Source organism: Abrus precatorius, unplaced genomic scaffold, assembly GCF_003935025.1.
Source record: "Abrus precatorius isolate BTA unplaced genomic scaffold, Abrus_2018 Scaffold3, whole genome shotgun sequence".
Lineage (NCBI taxonomy): Eukaryota > Viridiplantae > Streptophyta > Magnoliopsida > Fabales > Fabaceae > Abrus > Abrus precatorius.
In genome coordinates this window covers 9,983,046-10,005,000 of record NW_020874373.1, presented here as the reverse complement: position 1 = coordinate 10,005,000, position 21,955 = coordinate 9,983,046, and positions in this window count along the sequence as shown.

Genomic DNA, 21,955 nt, shown 5'->3' with positions numbered 1-21,955 from the left:
CAATTTTTTATTGCCAAAGTAGTGTTGAAGTTGTTTATACAAGGATAAAAAAAATAGAGATATTTTCATGTAAGGATTAAAATAAAGTGTGAACTTGTTTCATATGGAAATTAAAATAGAAAAAAATATTAAATATAGAGATTGAATCTAACACTTCTGCATAATTTTTTTGTAAGTAGAAACTAAAATGTAATTTTATTTCTTATAAAAGCATAAACAAAAAATAATAATAAGTGTTGGGCTAATTTTTTTAATTTAAGCTCAATATTGTAAAAGATACAATATGAGAAAAGTACCTAAAAAGTGACTACCAGTCGAGTTTTGCCTATAAGATATATAAAAATATGAATCTTTGAATGATTCAAGAAAATTATAAATTTAGGATAAAAGTCTCCGCCGCCAATGGAACACATTTTTGTTTACATCACCGTTATTATTTTAAGTGAGCAAAAAGTTATAGTAATTACTTTAAAAATAATTATTGAGATTATCATAAATCTATGCACGTATAAAACTTTTTAAAATTATTATCTTGTTTTTTTTATAGAAGCTCTATTTTCCCCTAAGCGAATCTCTTGGTAAAAGAATAGTTCAATTTATTGATCACAGTTATTAATATTTGATTTCTTTATATTTTATTATTTTAATGCTGGAGTAATAGTACGTTTTTCTAATTTTTTTTATTAATAAACATGTCATTAACCGAATTCATGCACACGAGAAGGTAAATTCGTTTTTTTATTTTTTCTTCTCTTCCGTTTAGTCGAGTTAATTAGCTTTAGGAGTACTCATAAACAGTCTGCTCCAATGCAAATTAGCAAAACTGAATCCAAAAGGAAATCAATTTTTTTTATTGAATTAGATTAAATTTTAAACTCGGATTTAAATATTATTAAATTCAATTCAAAATAAACATATATACATATATAATCTTATTTATGAGGGTATTAGATATTACTATCAATTTTAACCATTATCTTATTCTATAAGCTACGTCCAATTGTTCAATTATTTTGATATTTTTAGCTCTTGTTATTTTTAATTATTGGGTGAATAACATGTCTCTTTCGTAAAAGATGGACTGGAGGGATTATAAAACGGAATTGTATATCTATAACAAAGTTACAAATTGTTGGGAATTATTATTTGCACTACTTTTTTTTTATTATTCATACCTTTTTTTGTCACTTCTGATTTGAAAGTATAAAATTATTTTAGAAAATAAATTTTAAAATTAATTTGTAAATAATCTTTAAATTTTAATTTTCAAAATATATTAAATATGCTTCTAATAATTAGATAAAAAAAAGGATGGTACAACTTACAAAAATGACTGGTACAAAAAAAAGCTAATAATTTTTTTTAAAATGTGATTTTAAATTATTTTTAATTTAAGTATGGAAAAAATGTTATTGATAAGACAGTTCGTGATTTTAAATAATTTAAAATTGTTTTTCATTGAACTTAGAGTAAAATTATAAGAACTAAATAAATAATTTAACAAATCATTTATGCAAAGAGTTCACCCCACTTCCACGTGCAATAGATTTTGGTTTTGGTTGTGACGTGGCAAAGATTTAAGAAACGTGATTGGATTAGAAGCCCATATATAACGGAGACTGTCTTGTAATCCACGGCAATCTTTGACTGCTACAACCCAGTTTTAGGGCAATAAAAAAAGAGGGGTTGTTACCGTTCTTTGGGTTGAAAATGAAAGTAGTAATTAAGAATAAAATTTAAATATTGTATTACAGGTTTTTCCATCAAAACGTGCATTTTACTTCAGTAATTAAAATATATAATGATTATCGAGATAAATGCTGATATTTTTTTTAAAAAAATATCATTATCAGTTATAGTAATATATATTTTTGTTCAAACATAATTAATTATGCTTGTTATTAAATGAAAACAAGTAAAATTAATAGTTACTTTAATATGTTTACAGAATGAATATATTTTGTTTAATACCTCCGCCATTCTATTTTTTTTGTTGTTGTTTCTTATTCTTATTTATATTTCAAACTTTTTATTATTAGAAAATATAACATTAATTTGATTTTTCTAATTATATACTTATTTAATATTACGATTACATATATATAATATTTGGTATAACTATACCTTTTCATCCATTGCTTCTTTTTAATATCAAATAGTGAGTCTGTGAAAAATTAATGAAAATAATTAAATAAGATAGATGAATTTTAAATAAAAGCATTTTAAGTAAAGTATAATAAAAATATGTTAGTTAAAAAAAATATTTTTTCTTCTTTTTATCGTTAACCTTCTAAAAAACCAATTACATTGCTCATTGTTTTTCTGGAATTCAATGGGAAGTTTCTGAATTTTATAGAAGTGGGGACCTATCTCTCTCATATTTATCTTTACAGGCTGTAAATTACTTTTCTTTTTCCAGTTTTTGTATTGTTTGTGCTGTGACTGCAATGCATGTGTGGACAAAATCTACCTCTGCTCCTACTTCACTTTACTCTTCTCCAACAAAGGATGGAGGGGCAAAAGTTTTGTTGCTCAGCTCCTTTATCTTCTCTTTATTTACATAGAAACTTTCATGTACATCAAAAGGAGAAAGAAATAAAATGACAATTTTATATTTATAAAAATTATAACTAATTGCTGTATATTTCTTTCTTCTTCTAAAATAGCATATTACAATTATACACAAAAGTAAAATTAAAAATATCAACGAAAGTATGAAAATAACTTTGATTGAGTAAATCTTCAAATTATTCTTTTAAATGTTACAAAGTCACTACATTGGATTAACTTTTTAAGCATAAACAATATTTTTTGTTTCTCTTTATAAAAATTAAAACAACAACCCAAAAAGATAAGTTTATGAATGCACTTATTTATATTTTGATGGACAAATTCAGAAAAGTTTTAACAAATTTGCATAATGACACAGTAATCTTTGAAATTTTATTTTAACAGCTCTACCTTAAATTGATTTGCTTTTTGGGATTTTTCAAATTTGAAAGCATGCTAAGAGATGTTTGAAAGAACTTTTATGGTATGAAATTTTAAGTTTGTTTAGATTTACGACTATTGTATATCTTTTTAGTTAATTATCTAATAAATCTTATGAAAAAATATTAAAATAATTTTTAAATATAAGAATGAATAAAATCTCATGTGATAATTTTTTTTACGCAAGAGCTTAATGCTCAAATATACCCTAGTAAGTGAAAATAATTTCATTATGTTATCAAACATTAATTTACATAAAATAAAATTTATCATTTTTAAAATTACTGTGAAAGAATTTATAGTTTTTCTAAACAATAGTGAGAGGCTAAGAGGTTTGCAGAAAACAACTGTCTGAAAATAAAAACATGTTAACAGTTAACTGCTACCCCATGAAAAAAAAGAAAGAAAGAAAAACTGCTATATATATTTTTTAAAGAAAAACATGTGGAATCCTATCAACACTCTATAAAAAAATAGTATATATAAATAAGATTGGATTTTTTTTTGTGTAAAAATTCCACATTTCCTAAGAAAACAACCTTTCATTTATATCGGCATAATTAAGTACATTTTTGGTGCTGGAAACACTTGATGAACACTCGAGTTAGAGTTTATGCTGCCAATACTTGATCAGAAAGTTTGGCCAAGTTTGATTTTAGAAAAAAATATATCAATTTTTAATGTAATTTCTTTAAAATAATTATTCCATTTCAAATTCAAGTTTAATACAAATTAATTTCATAAAATTAAGTTTGTTTACACCCGGAATCCCGGATACATATTAATTATCCGTCATTTTAAAATAATTAACAGTATTTACAAATATTATTATATAGGAAATTGTACCTTTATTTAAAACAGCTATATTTATTCAAATTCAAACTTGAGATTACGATATTTATTAAAGTAGTATTCATTTTATTGAAAATATATAATATTTTATTTATTTTTTAAATAATTAAAATAATTTTAAAACTCATTAACTAATATGTTTAGTATATTCGTTACCATAACTTAAAATGTTGATAATTTACCTTTTTTAATGTATTTTATTATTAAATAAATTTTATGTAAAAATTAATAAATAAAAAAATAAATTAAATTTTTTTCGATGTTTTTTTATAATTCACATAAATTTTTTAAGCAATAAAAAATTGTTAGTAATATTTTAAAAAAAATTAATTTGACGTTTGGGATACATATGAATAAGCCCATTGGACTATGGATGTGGTTTAGAATCCATTTGATTCCTGGGCTAAGCCCTTTTATCTTTTCCTAAAGACCCACTCACCTAAAAAGTGAGAGGAAAAACTATCAACTGAAATCGTTTGTCGAAACATTAACGACTGTTTGTTTGACATTGTTATGGTATAATTTTATTAATTGTGATTGTTTTCAACTGATGAACAAATATTAAAATTATTTTTTGAGGTTTTTTTTAAACACTCTGCATAATTATTAGATGTTTTCTTTAAACTTTTTTACTTAACATATTTTTTATAAAAGGAATACAATTTGCCTTAAATGAAGGGATACATTTTCGCGTGAAAAACCAACATGTGTAATTCACTCAACAAACAAAGCTTCGAAAATATTGGCAGAAATTTATTTGGATTGAAGACAAAGGTTTGAAACTCATAAAACCACATGTTTTAAAAAATTGGTAATAGAGAGAGAAAAAAAAAAGAGAAGGAAAAATCATCAATGGCAATACAGCCAAATCAACCAAAATGAACAAAATTTTACGAACACTTAGAAATTGAGAAATCCTTACTTTTCAAATGGAAAAGGTAGGCCTGATATTATTAGTAGGTTTTTCATACTAAGTTATGATATTCATTTCCAAGAGTTGAGCCACCCCACCATTATGCAAACATAACATAATGTTAATATTCAAGTTAACTAAAACTAATTAAAAAATACATTTATTATCTTTTTATATTATTGACACAATAAAAATTTTTGGCAAAAATATTTTAGTTTAAATTTTAATGATTAATATTGCTACTATTTTTTTTATGTGGAGAAGAAAGTGTAAAAAAACAAAACTCTTTCCAAAAGTTTACACTATCCAAATAATCATATATATATATATATATATATATATTTATATATATATATATATAATCAGATTAGCAAGAGTGGATCAAGGAAACAAAAATATGTAGATTAAAAGACTGAAAGGAAAGTAGGCAGTAGCAGGACTACTAAATGATATGCAGAAATTAAAAGTGCAGTATGTAAAACAGTTAGCTCATAAAGAAACTAGAACGGTGGTATAACCAACACAGATCTAGTGAAGGGAGAAGAGAAGAAAGCCGGAGCGACGGTAGTCCGAACAGGACCGGCTAAGAGGGAGAAGAGAGGAAAATAATTTGAAACAGCAAATTTTATTGAAAGATCTCAAAGAAGAAGAAGGCTTACAAGAAGTTTTTCTCTCAGAGCTTCTCTCAAACAAGATTTTATTCAAAGTTTTAATTCTAATGATATCTATATTTGGAATATCGATGGATTATCTGAATATAATATCATTGCCAAACTTCAAAATATGTCGGTTGTCGCTATGGGCTATTTTACTAACCAAAATATGCCTGAAGACACCATTGTCTATATTCTTGTTGCTGGTTTTACTGGCCAACTCAAAGGTTGGTGGGATAATTATCTCACTGAAGCTGACAGAGATAACATTCTCTCTGCAGTTAAAATTAATGATAAAGGAAAAACCATTGTCAGTGACAATGAGCATCTCCCTAATGCTGTGTATACGTTATTATACATAATATCCCAACATTTCCTGGGTGATCCTTCTCTTTGGAGGGAAAGATCTGGTGAGTTACTTTCAAAACTCAAATGTGATTCCTTAGAACATTTCAAGTGGTATAAAGATACCTTTATGTCTAAGGTCCTTACTAGGGAAGATTGCAACCAAGCCTATTGGAAAGAAAAATATCTTGATGGTCTTCCTAAAGCATTCGGAGATCTTATTAGAAGTAAACTCCGAAGTCGTTCTCCTACTGGAGAAATCAATTATGATAATTATGATTATGGTCAACTTACTGCTATCATTATCCATAGCGGTATTAAAGTCTGCCAGAAAGATAAACTCCAAAGTCAACTTGCTAAAGAAAAAGCTTTGAGCAAGAAAGAATTAGGGTCATTCTGCGAACAGTTTGGTCTTCCATCCTGCTCTCCCAAAAGGAAGAAACATGCCCCTAAGAAAGAGGCTGTAGAACCTTACAAAAAGCCCTATAAGCGCAGGTACAATAGAAAACCCAGTCCTAAGAAACAAGGGGATAATGTCATCCCCACCAATATTCCCAAAAAACCCAGAACAGGCGTAACCTGTTACAATTGTGGTAAACTTGGCCATATTAGTAAGTATTGCAGGCTAAAGAAAAAGATTAGTAGCCTCAATCTAGAGCCTTCTTTAGAGGACCAAATCAATAATCTCCTGGCTAATACCTCTGATGAAGAGGAAGATTCTAATAAAGAATCTGAAGAAGAGATCAACCAAATTCAAAATGATGACCAAGCTTCTTCTTCTGACAGTGATGAAACTCCAGAAATCAATGTTTTGACAAAAGAACAAGATCTTCTTTTTGAAGCTATAAGCTCTATTTCGGATTTTCAAGAAAGAAAAGAATTTTTAAACAAATTCAAAGAGGTTTTAGAAAATAAACCTAAACCTAAAGAATATTTTACTTCAAACAAATTCGATATTACAGATATTTTCAAAAGATTAGAAAAGAATTCTAATATTAAACCAACCACTATTCAAGATCTCCAGATTGAGATAAATAATCTCAAGAAAGAAATCAGAGAAATTAAAGATCAACAACAAATTCACCAAGTTATTCTTTCTCAGTTAGATGATGATTCTGACATTGAGAAAGTAGAACTTCCTGAGGATAATGATTCTGTAAAGGTTGACTCTGGTAATCCAGAAGAAACTTTTATGTGTTTGATCAACAAGGTCAAAATACAAAAATTTTACATTAATATCAGAATCGTTATTGATGATTTTGTTCTTGACACTTTGGCCCTTTTTGATACAGGTGCTGATTCAAATTGTATTTTAGAAGGTTTAATTCCTACAAAATATTTTGAAAAAACCTCTGAAAAACTCAGCACTGCTAGTGGTTCAAAACTGAAAATTAATTATAAGCTTTCTAAAGCTGTAATTGAAAATCAAGAACTTAAGATTGAAACAAACTTTCTTCTTGTTAAAAATTTAAAAAATGAAGTGATTTTGGGAACACCTTTCATAAAAGCTCTTTTCCCTTTGCAAATTTCGAAAGATGGTATATCCACTCGACATTTAGGGAAACAAATAACCTTCAAATTTTCTAATAAGCCCTTTACAAAAAATATTAATTTTATTCAAAACAAAGTTAATCAGATTAACTTTTTAAAAGAAGAAGTTTCTTTTGCTAATATTGAAAAACAATTAGGTAATTTTTCACTTCAAAAGAAAATCCAGTCTCTTTTAAACAAAATCCAAACTTCTATATATATATGAAAGAATTTTTTTACACCGGTATAAATCTAAAAACTCATACTGAATTTGAACTTTTCATTTAACTTAAATCTAATGGATTACAATATAATTTTCTATTTATATATTTATAATAAAATTTATATTTTTTAAAATTTAGAATGTTTAGAGTCACTTTTATATATAAATAAAAAATCTATATATTATTTTATACATTTATAATAAAATTTATAAAAAAAATGCATTAAATGAAAATTAATTATAATTAATTATAATATTTTTTATAACTCATAAATTAAAATTATATTTAAGTAATACTTATTATTTTCAATTATAAAAAAATAATATTTTCTTTTAGTGAGTAAGGGAGCTAACAGCCCAAAAATCAAAAATCACATAATGCCTGCAGAGGTAGTGGCTAACAAATGGTGAATAAAAATAGGAGACAAATCATGAACATTTAGATTCTCTTATAAGAAACGATGTTTAGCTAACAGATCTGCAACTAGATTGTCTTCCTTACCAATATGAATATATAAAGTTATCACACACAAAGCCGTTAACTCAAATATCTTTTGCACAAAATGAAACAAATGCTTTGACAAGGACATTCATTCTTCAACGAAGTGATTGTTTTTGAGAAATTGGATTCTATCAAAATGCGGGTACCTAAGTTTCCAAGACGAATTAGTTGAAGACATTGTTTAATAAACAAAAAAAAATCATTTTCAATTGTTAAAAATAAAAAAAATATTAATTCAATTGAATAAAAAAATTATTGCAATTGAACAAAAATAATTTTATAAAAATCTAATAAAATTCTTGAGTTAAAAGTTCTTGCAATTGAATAAAAATATTTTTATAAAAATTTAATAAAATTTTTGAGTTACATTTTAATCGCAAAAAAAATATATTTTATTTGAAGTTATATTCAAATTTGAGTGATATTGATTTAAATATTTTATTGATTAGTTTCATATATTTTATATTAACAAATTCACTTTAAATTACCTAATATTAAAGTTTATTGGATTTAATTATAATAATTTCCATAACTTACAAATTAAAATTGTATTTGATTCATATTAATTATTTTTAAATTATATTTTAGGAAAATTTATTAAAATTGATGATTATATTATGTTAAGAATAATAATAAAAAACTGTTATGAATGATATTTAATAAAAAAATATTAAAAAAAATTATATAAAAAATTTATTGTCAAATAAAATTGTATCTAATGAACGAAGATATCTTTACAAAAACTTAATAAAGTTCTCAAGTTACCTTTTGATTGAAAATAAAATTATATTTATCAAATAAAATTGTATCCAATGAACGAAGATATTTTTTAGAGTCACTTCTATATATAAATAGTAAATCTATATATTATTTTGTATTATAGGTAATATTTCTATTTCTATAGTAAGATTAATAAAGATTTATATCAATATTGACATAATAGAGATTACTCATTTTATAGATTCATTAAGGTAATGAAATTATTCAATTTCCTATCATGTTAATTATTCATAATTCTTTACTTTTTCTCTTAAATAAATTTTTAATTATTCATTATTACTTTATTGTAGGGATTTCAATGATGGGCATATTACTGACAATGTTGATAATACAAGATTTACTATTTTTTATAAATTAAAAAACTTTAAAAACATATCTAAAATTTTGACTACAACAAAATTAAAAAATAATATGATGAATATTATTTCTCTTATACTTTATTTTTCTTATTTTATTTTTAAATTAATTTTTAGAATGATGTAATTCGTTGTATGAATGATATATTGCTTAAAAATGATTGATATTATATTTCTTGTGCCATGGCAAGAAAAAAGTTTCTTTGACAGCTACAAAATTTAAATGTGAATTATATTATAAAAATGTTGAGTACTCAAGGTAATTGAATTATAACGCAATGTATTTTAATTTTTAAATTTTAATATTAAAATAAATTAAATTATATATTATTACCTTAATTTATATATATTACAAATTTTATCTTGAACTTGATGTTAAAGATTCTATTGATTTAACTATATTTGTTTTGTTTGATGAGATTAAATAATTAGTACAAATAAATTTAAAAGACTTTATTGCAACATTTGAAATTTTAAGTAAATGTTTTAAGATCTAACTCACTAAAAAATTTAATTAAATGATTGATTATATAAATAAAATATATTAAAATAAATAACTATTTTTATGTGATAATTTTGTTTAAGATGATGGTGAAGGGTTAAAATTGCTTACATAATTTTTAAATATTATAGACACTTCACATATTTTTTAAATAAAAATGAATACTTACTTTGAATGAAAGATAAAGTTTCATAATAAATAAACTTTTGAAGCAAGTAGTGAAAGTGATATAGAATATTAAATTAGAGTTTTATTATTTTCATTTATAATGTTTACAATATGATGATGAATAACTTTATTTATATTATTTAATATTTACATATTGAAAAAAAAAACTTTAAACAATATAAATATGAAAGTAAAAGAAAATAACTTGACAACAGGAACACTAAATTTTGTCAAATAAAAAGAGAAAATTAGTGTATAATTTATAAATTTGTAATATATTATTAAAATTTCTTAGATCAAAGTTTTAACTTAATAAAGATGAAAAATGTTGAACTTTTAGCAATAATGAAAAATTTAAAATATTGAACAATTTTATTGTATTATTATATAAATACATTTAAAATTTTGTAAATTTTAAAAAGTAAAATGCCACTAAATATTTTTTTTTTATAAAATAATTTTATTATGTTGTTATATATCTCTCTCTTACTTTATTATTATTATTAATTAATTTTGTTCTTATCATAACATTTGTCTATATTTTATATGTGACTTATAAATTTTATATTATATCCACATGTTTAATTTTAATTAATATAAAAATTAATTTTTATATTTAATAAAATTATTCTTTTCTTTTTTTAGTTTATATTTAAATCTTAGTTAAAATTTTTAAATATATAAAATTTGTATATAAAAATATATTTATTATATTTTTTAATGTAATTATATTTAATATTAATTAATATAATAAAATATTATTATTATATATGTTTTATATTTAAATTATAACTTTTATTTATTTTAAAATATCATAATATAATAAAAAATATAAACAAATTTGTATAATACAAATATATTTACTAATTTATAACTAAATTATTATCATTAAGATTTATAATATTTAAAGTCATATATAAAATAATTTTAATTATTATATTTATTTATTTTATATAATTTATTTTAAAAATAAATTAAATAATAAAAATAAAAATATATTTATATAAATTTGTGCAATGCACAAAAATATTTACTGATTATAAGTATAACATTATTAGACCTATAAATTGTATTTATATCAGCAAAATATTACACGAAATATGATAAACTTATCATGGAATAATGGTTAAGACTTAAATATTAATTTTTATTTTTATAATCACATTTACATTCAGTTTTAATTTTACTTCTCAAATTTTGGAAAATTTTAAAATAAACCTTATTATTAAGACACACAATATGTATTAGTATTAATTTGGAATAACTTAACATGTCTAAGCATATTTTAGTAAATAATAATAAAAATATTTATAAATTTATAAAAATAAAAAAGAGATTTTAGGTTATGAAAGATTTATATCGTACATTAGCGGTGAATGTATCTCTTAAGAAACGGTGAATCCAATTTTGCTCTTAGAAATAGTAATGAATGGATTAGAAGTAGACTCTGCCATGAAACTGAATGAATGGTGGATTCTTATATCCTCCAATTTTGCTTTTGTAAAAGGTGTATATTTTTTGAAAGCATTATTTTTGCATAAGTGAATGTCGCAACCGGAGGCATGACAGGACAATGATGACAATGAGTCGCCACCAAAGTTTATTAAAGAAAAAATATTGGAAAAACTTTTAATAAAATAATCTTCGAAATCGTGTTTGGGTTAGGAGTCGTTTACGCATAGGGAAGGTATTAGCACCTTAGGACGTCCGTTGATTAAAACGGTTATTTTCTAATTAATTGTGCAAGAATCATTTCAACTTTAAAAATTATTTATTTCATTTTTAAAGAAAATTATTGATGTTTTTTTCTTTTATTTTCTGATTTTTCATTTTTTTATCTTGTTTCTCATTTTTAACAAATTTTTTTAAGTTTTAATTATATATATATATTTTTTAGAAATACAATAAAAAATTTGAATTAAAGGAATGAATATATAAAAAATACTATAAAATATTTATAAAATATTATTCTTTTTTTATTATCATATTAAATAAATTTGAAAAAAAATAAAAAATACTATTTCTCTTTTATTTTCGTATTAAATAAATTTAAATAAAATATGACATGATTTTTTATTTTTCTTAAAGTAAGATTTTCTTTTTTTTGTATTTTTTATTTTTGAACAATGAACTAAAAATCTAATTGAGAAAGTGAAATATTTATAAAATATTATTCCTTTTTTATTATCATATTAAATAAATTTGAATAAAAATCAACCTGATTTTTTTTATTCTTAAGCAAAAATTCATTTTTGCATATTTTTTGTAAAGAACTAAAGAATTTAGTTTTAATTGGAAAAATAGATTATTTACAAAATATTATTCTCTTTTTTATTTTTTGAATTTGATAAATTTAAATAAAATTTAATTTAATTTTCTCTCTTTTTTTTAAGTATAAAATTCGTTTTCTATATTTTTTAAATAAAGAATTAAAAAATTAATTTAAATTAGGAAAATGGATTATTTATAAAATATTATTCATTTTTTTATTTTTAAATAAATTTTAACTTGATTTTTTTAGTAAATATTTATTTTTTTTAATAAAGAAACATAAAAATTTTAATTTGAATTGAGAGAAGGGATTAATCATAAGATCTTATTCCTCCCTCTCTTTTTTCCTTTCTGCCTTTTTTTTTTTTTTTACATCTTTGGGATTAATGAAAATAATCTTAAAACATTTTTTTATTTACTTATTCACCTTTTTTAAAATAAACATAGAAATTTTGTTTTTCTTTTTTATTATTCTGAATTGCTCATAGTTTAAATTTTTTTAAAAATAATTTAAACTTGAAAAAAAATAAAATTTTTTGGGACTTGATGGATCAAATTCCCGCTTCTACGTATCTCCCGTATGCAACGAAAGAATCAAAGTTGTCACGTAGTTCTTTTAAAAATTAGGTTTGTATGAGTTTCAAAAGTATTAATATTTTTTAGCTTGATTTTACTTTATTATTATTATTTTTATTTTTAAATCCACTCTTGCACGGGGTTCAAATTAGTATACGACTACTCGATAAACTCTTACGATCCAAACGATGTTGAAGGTGGATCCACTACTCTATCAAAATTACTTGGCCGTTGCGTAGATTTAAAAGCCTCTTTTATATATATATATATATATAACCAAAACGTCTTATCAATATTGGATTTTTTTTATATATATACAATAAAAAAATAAACGAGAAATATATAGAACAATAAAAACAAACACAAGAGCAAACAAAATAACAAGAAAATAATTATTGTTTGATCTAGGAATTTTTTTTTTTTTTGGAATTTGCATAGAAATTGAAATTTTTAAGATTTACAAAGAAAGAAAGAATTTTTAGGGTTTGAAAAATTTAAACTTTTATAATTTGTGAAATGATTAGAGTTTAAAAAAAGGTTCCTTTTTTAGTTTTTTGGTAAAAAAGGAATACTTGGGATTTTTAGGGTTTTAAAAAAATAACACTTTTGGGTAGAACATGCTTTAGGGTTTGCAAAAAGATACTTTTAAGGTTAAAAAAATGTTTAGGGTTTGTAAAAAAGGAATACTTGAGATTTTTTTTAAAAAAAATTATTTTTAGGGTTTGCAAAAAAGGACACTTTTGGGTAGAAAACATTTTATTACGTAATGACATTGGTTTTATTACGCAACCAATGCAAATGTGTGGCAGTTGTACTATTCATATTTATAAGTTTTTACGTTAGTGACCAGCAGAAAAGTGAAAGCCTTGGTAGAGCTATTGGGCAAAATGGTGAATTCTAGTGTTGAATCATAGGAAGAAATTGTATTAGCCTAAACAAAGCCTTGGTGAGAGGGGATTGAGGGGTGGCAGAGTGGTACAGTTTTTCGTATGAAGAGGTGGATTACTTAGTTAGAGAAGAAGGGCAAAACGAATTTGCAGTGCAAAGATAAAGGAGAATAGGACGACGGAAGGAGTGTAGAAGGCAAAAAATACCCATTATATAAATCATTTTAACATGAATTTCCCTCGAAATGATGAAGGAAATAACGAGGTTTATGTAGACTATGTGTATTTGAGTGAATAACCATAGTTCTTATAATCAAAGTAACCTATGTATTATTTATATATGTTACAGGTTGTTGTTGAGGAATGCAATGTGGATGAGGAAATGGGAAGTTCAGATGAAGTCGATATGCAGAAGGATGAATATTTCAATTTGAGTGATTTATGTAGCACTGAGATTAAGAGAATGAAATTTTTGAGTGTTGAGGAAGGTTATAAATTTTATAATGAATATGGAAAAATTAGTGGGTTTAGTGTGAGGAAAAATAAATGGGGTAAAAATAAGAATGGAGATGTTGTGTGGTAGCAATTTGTTTGTTCAAGTCAGGGTTTTTGACGAGAAATTTACAGATGTAACCCCAATCGACTGCGGGAGCACAGAGCAATTACTAGGTTTGGCTGTGAGGCAGAGATGAAGATACGTTTCGATGTATATAGAGAGTGCTGGGTAGTTTGTCGATTCTTTGATGATCATAATCATAATTTAGTTGATGAGAATTATTTTGGAATGTTAAGGTCACATCACAAAATGGATGATGGTAATGTTGAATAGATGCGTCGAATGAGGAAAAGTGGTATTCCAACCTGCAAAATATGTGACTCATTTGTTAGCCAAAGAGGAAGTTATGACATGGTTGGGTTTTGCAAAAAAGATATGTATAATCAGATTGAGAGAGATAGAAGAGGACAAGATGGGGATGTTAAGGAGGCAGAAAAATTTAATAAGGTTGCGCTTAAAGGATCCCAAGCTGTATTGGGGTCACAAGGTTGATTGTAAGGGGAGGTTGTTGCATATATTCTGGTGTGATGGTATGAGTCAAATTGATTATGACATCTTTGGAGATGTTGTTGCCTTTGATGCTACTTATGGGAGGAATAAATACAAATGTCCTGTTGTAGTTTTTTCTGGTGTCAATCATCATAAACAGACGTGTGTATTTGGGTGTGCAGTTGTGTCTAATGAAAAGGAATATACTTATATATGGGTCCTTCAATAGTTTATAACAGCAATGAAAGGTAAGTGTCCTAATTGTGTGATTACTGATGGTGATATATCAATGAGGAATGCCATCAAGAAAGTTTTCCCATCTGCTCATCATCGATTGTGTGGGTGGCATTTAATGAGGAATGTGATATGCAATGTTCGCAATGAAAGGTTTAGTAAATTGTTTAAAGAATGCATGCTTGGTGACCTGGACACTGAACAATTTAAATAGAAGTGGGTTTCTGCCGTTAAGGAGTGTCATTTGGAAGGTAATGTATGGGTTGAGAAATTATATAATAAGAAAGACATGTGGTGTACAACATACATTAAGGGTAAATTCTTTGCTGGGTTAAGGACAACCTCAAGATGTGAAGGTTTACATTCTCAAATTGGTAAGTAAGCAAAGTCAAGAAATAACTTGAGAGAATTTATGGAGAATTTTAAGCAATGTGTTGATAACATTCATAACAATGAAAAAGAATGAAATTTAAGTCAAGTTATGATCATGTAGTGCCTGTAAGTCATGCAGTTGAGTTGGATAAATTTGCAGCAATGGTATATACGAGGAATGTTTTTAAAGTCTTTCGGAAAATACTATTAAAGTCAGTATCTTTAACAGTTGTTGACATTATTCAATGTTTTTCATCAAGGACTTATATTGTTATAAAGTGTGGTCGTAGACTAAAACAATGGAATGTGTCTTTGGAACCAACAAAAATGGAGATATGTTGTTCCTATCTTGCAATGGAGTCTTTTGGTTTACCATGTCCTCACATTGTTGCAGTGCTAGTGTCCCTACAGGTTGACTACCTTCCAAGTTGTCTTCTGTTAAGTAGATAGACAAAATTGGCAAAGGGAGGTTATAAAGAATATGACAATGAAATGATAAAAAATGCTGATGAAAGGTCACTGCGGAGGAGTTAGTTTGGACTATTATGTGAGAGTGAAAGATCAGTGTTCCAGTTGCCTTGTCAAAGTTACCATGAGGTTTGTAATGTTAGAGAAATTCTGACAAGAGAAATGCAGTGGCTGAAAAGAAAGTATGGACATGAAGAGAGTGATTCAACTAATTATATCATCAGTGATAGTGGTGGAATTGATGTAGACAACCCCATTGCCAAAACAAATAATACGGTGGGTACGTGCAGTGGTGTTGTTGGAAGGAAACGCAAGCGTGTGACACGGTGTGATTGTTGTAAAGTTGTTAGTCATACTCAGCGTACTTGTCAACATGCCATTAATATACGTCAATCACTGAGGATGACAAATGATTGTAATTCTTCATCAAGAAGTGTGTGTTATGAAGAATATTTGTAGAGCTTAAAAGCTGGTAATAATATTAAATGAAATATGTTTATTGTTTTCAATTACTTGACGTGAATACAGTGGGAAAAAATAGTAATAGTAATATGTGTTTTCTTATAAATGTTTTGCAGGGGGTTTTAATTGTCCAAACACGATACCTGTTGAAGGAGAAGGACAATGTTGTTGAAGGAGAAGAAAGTTAATCAAATTAAAGTGTATTATTGTGACTGTTGTTAATTGATATAAGTGTGCTGTTTATTTACATTAGATTGTTAAGCTGTTATGTTATGTTCTATGTTCTATTTAGCAGTGGTGGTGTTTATTTGTTGTTTATAATAAGTCAATATGAGCTTTCGTAATATGGAAATTTATGACATAGTGGGTGTAATATGGCACACATTATTTATAAAATTGACATTATAGTAGTTAAGCACCATAAGACATAAGTAACTTGTTTGACGATTTTTAGGTTATGTGTTGACATAGATGTTGAAATGGTTGACACTGAATGAAGTATCATATGATTTTTGGTTGTGAAAAGATAAAATATTAATTTTCAGTCTGTGTAGGTACAATTTTGTGCATATGCCATATACGATTCAGGTGTTGTACATATGCTGGTGTTCGATGGACAGAGATATATACATATGTGTGAAAAATATATGATTGTTGTATTGTGTAGTATGAAAATAGTTATGTATATATATATACAAGGTGGAATGAAATTTGAAGAAAAGGATTGAAAATGACGTATGAAATAACCATGAGAGTTTTCATTGTTATATTAGGTACTTAGGAGTTTGGATTTGTTTAATCATTGTATTGATTGATAACACCCATATGTAGAAACAAATGTTGACGTCAGTTACTCTATTATTCTGGAACAAAATATGGCGTAAATTAGTACGTAATATTAGTAGAACTTGGTTAAATATAAACATAACCAAAATTCTCACTGTTCAGATTACATTACATAAACGATAACTACAAAAAAAATATGAATGTTTAGCAACCCAAAGTAGAATAGAGCTATGGAATGGTGGAATGGAATGATTTTTAAGTTTTGCATGATTGACATAATTGTTAAATGAAGATAGCAAATACCATAAAACATAAAACAAAACCATAAAACAATATAACAATATAAGGAGAAGAGTGGAAAGGGAAGAACAGAGCTATTTTCGTTTTGATACATAATCCATTCTATTCTGCAACCATGCATTGATATTTTAGTGCAAAATACATCAGAAAAATAACCCATCATAATACTGATACATACTGCAGCAAAAAGCCCATGCACCCAATAACTAAGAGTGCAAATCTATCCAAAATACAAGCAACCTAAAATCACCAATCATAACATTACTTACTGACACAAGCAAACATATTACAGCAAGTAAACATAATTAAAAAAGTAAATAGAAATTAAAAAGTTTTACAGTCCATTAAATTTAACAATAATCATCTTCGATATAGGTTCCATATTTGTTCAGTGTTTCTTTCCAACCAAGCTTGTATCTGATTGAAAGGATCTAATAACAGTGATAATGCTGTCCTCATCCTTACTTTGTTGTGATTGACCTATATAAAATTGATGTTACTGACCTTTGGAAATATGAGAGTAGTATTTCGACGAAGATATTGTGTCTATATATATATATATTCTTACCACTCCTAAGAGATTGGTCTGGAAGTCATAACCCATGGATATCCACTGAAGAACCCAAGTTGCTAAGTCAACACTACAACCAACAAAAACGATAATCATTATTTCTAATAAAAAATGTAAATTAACGGTTAAATTAGAAAAAATTAATAATCTCAAAAATTACCTATCACCGCAGTTTGGAATGCCCCTAGGTTCTACAACTGGCCATGAATCAAAATCGTCCTCACCACTTATCATTCCAGAAGAATAATAGTTTGAATGTAAAAGCAACTTTAGTTCAGCACACTACAAGACATTTTCATAGACAATATGTTTATTAAGGCAAGATAAACAATAAATGTTAATAATAATACCATGTCATGTGTTCTCGTCCTTGCTTACAATGGTGTTGATATTTTTTCTCCTTTCGTCCAAGTTATTGATGTCATGAAATGAATCAAAATAATAAACTTTTTTCTCCTTCACACTAATCACCATTAAATACCAGTAAGCGGACTTATGGATTGGCGCATATATCTGCGTTACCATTTAATATAGACGGTTAAGAGCACATGAACAATGCTTGTTAGCTATGGCAATGTTATGTATACAAATTATTTATTCAATTATCATTAGACTAACGTATGATAAGTGTGATGTTGGTGGCATCTAGTCAATCATATAATCATCTCGTAAATGGCCCAAGAATTCTCCTTCGATTATCAGATGCTGCGAACCAAAATTGTATAGGTATTAGGTGAAAATTACATTAGAGTAATATTTCAAAAACGATTGACGAACGACAGAGGATAAAGAAAACTTTTAAGACAGCTGTACCACAAATGAAAGAGGAAACAACCAATGTGTGATGTCCTGACCACATTGTTCTTGCATCCACATTGTTTTCATTACAACAAGATCAAATATCTGACATATTTAGTTATTCATAACAATTTTGTTAAGTCATGACTCTGGAGTCAGAGGAATTTGTATCGTCATCATGAAACATAACGATTAGCTATTGTTGTTAATGATGAACCCACCTTGTCGAAAACATAGTTGCCCGGACATAGGCAATGAAAGTCCCCTCTTGTCAATGGTATGGCTTTGTGCTGAAAAATATAGTTATTGGCTACTAATAGGACTATTAATCACTTTTCACTGACAGTTTAATACAAACATTGTTAAAATTATAGTTATTGGCACTCACCTCGTGTCTAGATCCTTTCCAAAGACAAAGGCCGATACTTGCATCTCAAATCTTGTCAAACTCATATCTCCTGTTACTTTGAATTTTGACTTTACAAACTGAAACGTGAGAAAGATATCACATAATAAATAAACATTAAACTATTTAATAACATAACAAATAATAACAACTATTATAATATGTACACTAACTGTTAAAAGACATTGATGTAATAAGTGTTATTACCCTAGGCAGAATGAATCCATTGGGTCTGCACATGAAATTTAAATTTACTTGTTCAGCAGAACTAGTTGGTGAAATTGTTGTCAGTTGACGACCTGTAACTTGGCTGCATCGTCCAAAAGGAATATTTGGACAACTTCTTCTACGCAATGCAGGTGCAGGTGGTCGCTGTTCATGACAATCTGATGACAACAACCTCTTTCGAACCACTTTTGTCTTGTACATTAAAAAATAAACCATGATTATAACGGTTCAGTTAATGTTGTCTTACAACAAATCGACTTACAAGACAAACGCAATGGCAATAGTTAGAAACCTTGGTTAATGATGACATTGAAGTAGTAGGCAAGTTTGGCATATAATCTTTCCTACCTCTAAAATTTGAGACACGTACGACATTTTGGTCGTCAATGTCATCATCTTCTTCGGATAGCATGACGATTATATCACTGTCATCTTCCTCAGTTGGGACTGATGTAGTCTGTCGAATGTTGGATGCACTGACTGTTGATGTTTGATATCGAAGGTCATCAGAAATTACTAGTCCTTTTCCCTTTTCTATTTTTGAAGTGGGTGTTGTCAGGTGTCCCATAGTTTTGGAATCATGGGCAAACTTTTCATCCACATTGTCATTGTCGGCACCATTAGTCTTGCACAAAACTATTTGCATCATTGTTAGTCGTACTTCCAGGGTTTCCAACTTCTTCAAAATGCCATACATTTGTTTGTCTAATCTCTGATCAAACCAAAACGCAATTACTATAGTGTTAGGGTAGTATGATTGTAACTTAAACCACTTATGTAATATCACCTTAGCATTGAAAATTATAAAAGTCAATCATCATTATATTATACAATTATGGTCATTACAAAACCTACGTCGATCATTTTACAACAATTTTCAGATGCATGTAAATGAGTGACGTTTGATCCAACTTCCTGCATAGGAGTAGGTTGACAATGTACATTAGAATATTAAATGGAAAATACAATAAAATAAATGTTTAATGTCATCTGTATCATTTGTCAGGGAATTAATATTACCTTAGCAATGTTTGTTGACTTGGGTATTGGGTCTGTACCAAGGTCTTCAATGTTGGTAGGTTGAATGTTTTTGTTTTCCATGTTGTTTGTAGGGAATGGTTTGTGTCGCAACACTTTTTTTGTTGAACAGGGTCACGTCTTAATTACAACCTTTGCAACAAATATGCATTTCTGGAACAAGGCATATATATAATATTTTTGCCCCTCCCTCTGTTGTTGTTTGTAAGTTGCCATCGTTACTATACCTTATGACAATTATCACATGTGCAGTATTTCTGTATTATACAGTAGAACACGATTAATTTAATGTTGTACCACTCCTATTATATGGTCATGCTGTCATAACTTTGATCGACAGTTTAGTCTCTAAGTAAGTATAATTGTTATGTTCTAACTATTATATTTAGCGATGTTAACCTGGACGGGACGTTATTAGTCTAAATTAATTGTATCCAATTATCAATTCCTTCATGTGCATATGTCAATATTAATTGTTCATTGTGCGATTACTCTAATGCAGTTTCGTATGTAGCCATTCCCATTCTCATTCTGAATCCCATTCCATTCCTCCACTTACTCTAAGGTCGAAGACCTGTTAAAAATGTTTTATAAAGTATATATTTTGTCATTGGTTCTTTTCATGAACAAACAATTGGGTACAAATGAATAAGAATTTATTGTAGTGGCACCGACTTATTCATATAGTCTCAAAACACATGAATAAGAATTTGTCGTTACATGTTACAACTTCATAGAACAACACTGATGAAATATGCAAGCGACTTTGTATGTTTAATCTGATTTTGTATTATATTTTATTGTTTGGACCTACCGTTCAAGTACGCAAATGTCATATAATCAACCATGGATATTAATCCATCTAAATTAGGTCATATTAACCATCATTCATTAACGTTACTTCAATCAAATACAGTTCAAATTACCATTAAATGACAAAATCTTTGAAATATATACCACACGTGTATTTTCCACTAACAGGCTTCGAAATACAGTGTAATATAGGACACCGTAATAACTAAAATAGCACCCTGACAAATATTGAACTGTCATTCTTCATTGATGATAAAGAGGATGATCATTTTGCATAAAGCCTCCACATTTTTTCTGATCTTGTTTCTACCATTCTTTGTACGTCATTAAATGGATGTATTAACAAGGATAACATTGTCTTCATCTAGACTTTGTTATGGTTTACCGACATCGACAGAAACATTAATATGAATCAACATTCATTAACCGTGACATTGTTAGTGAAATACTAAACACATACAACCTTATCACTCTTAATAAATTCTTTTGAAAACAACTACCCATGGATAGCCATTCTAGAACCCATGTGGCGGAGTCAGAACTGCATACCATAATACAAAGAATATTCAAGACATTATAATGAAAAATGATATCAGTTCTACGAACATAATTAACCATGTTTAATAAGTGTGAATAGTAGATAATAACCTTTCTCCGTAGTTTGGAATGCCCGTGGGTTCTTCCACTGGCCATAACACTATATCATCTCCATTAGTAATCATTCAGGAGGAAAAAAATCGGAACGTATCACACTTTCAAGTGCGGTACACTACACAATGAATGAAACATTAGTGAATGGTACATATTCAAGACATTGTGAAGGGTTGTAGTTGGTCGAAATATGTTTACGGAAGGAATGTCGTCCCAAAATCCGGGTGCATGTGC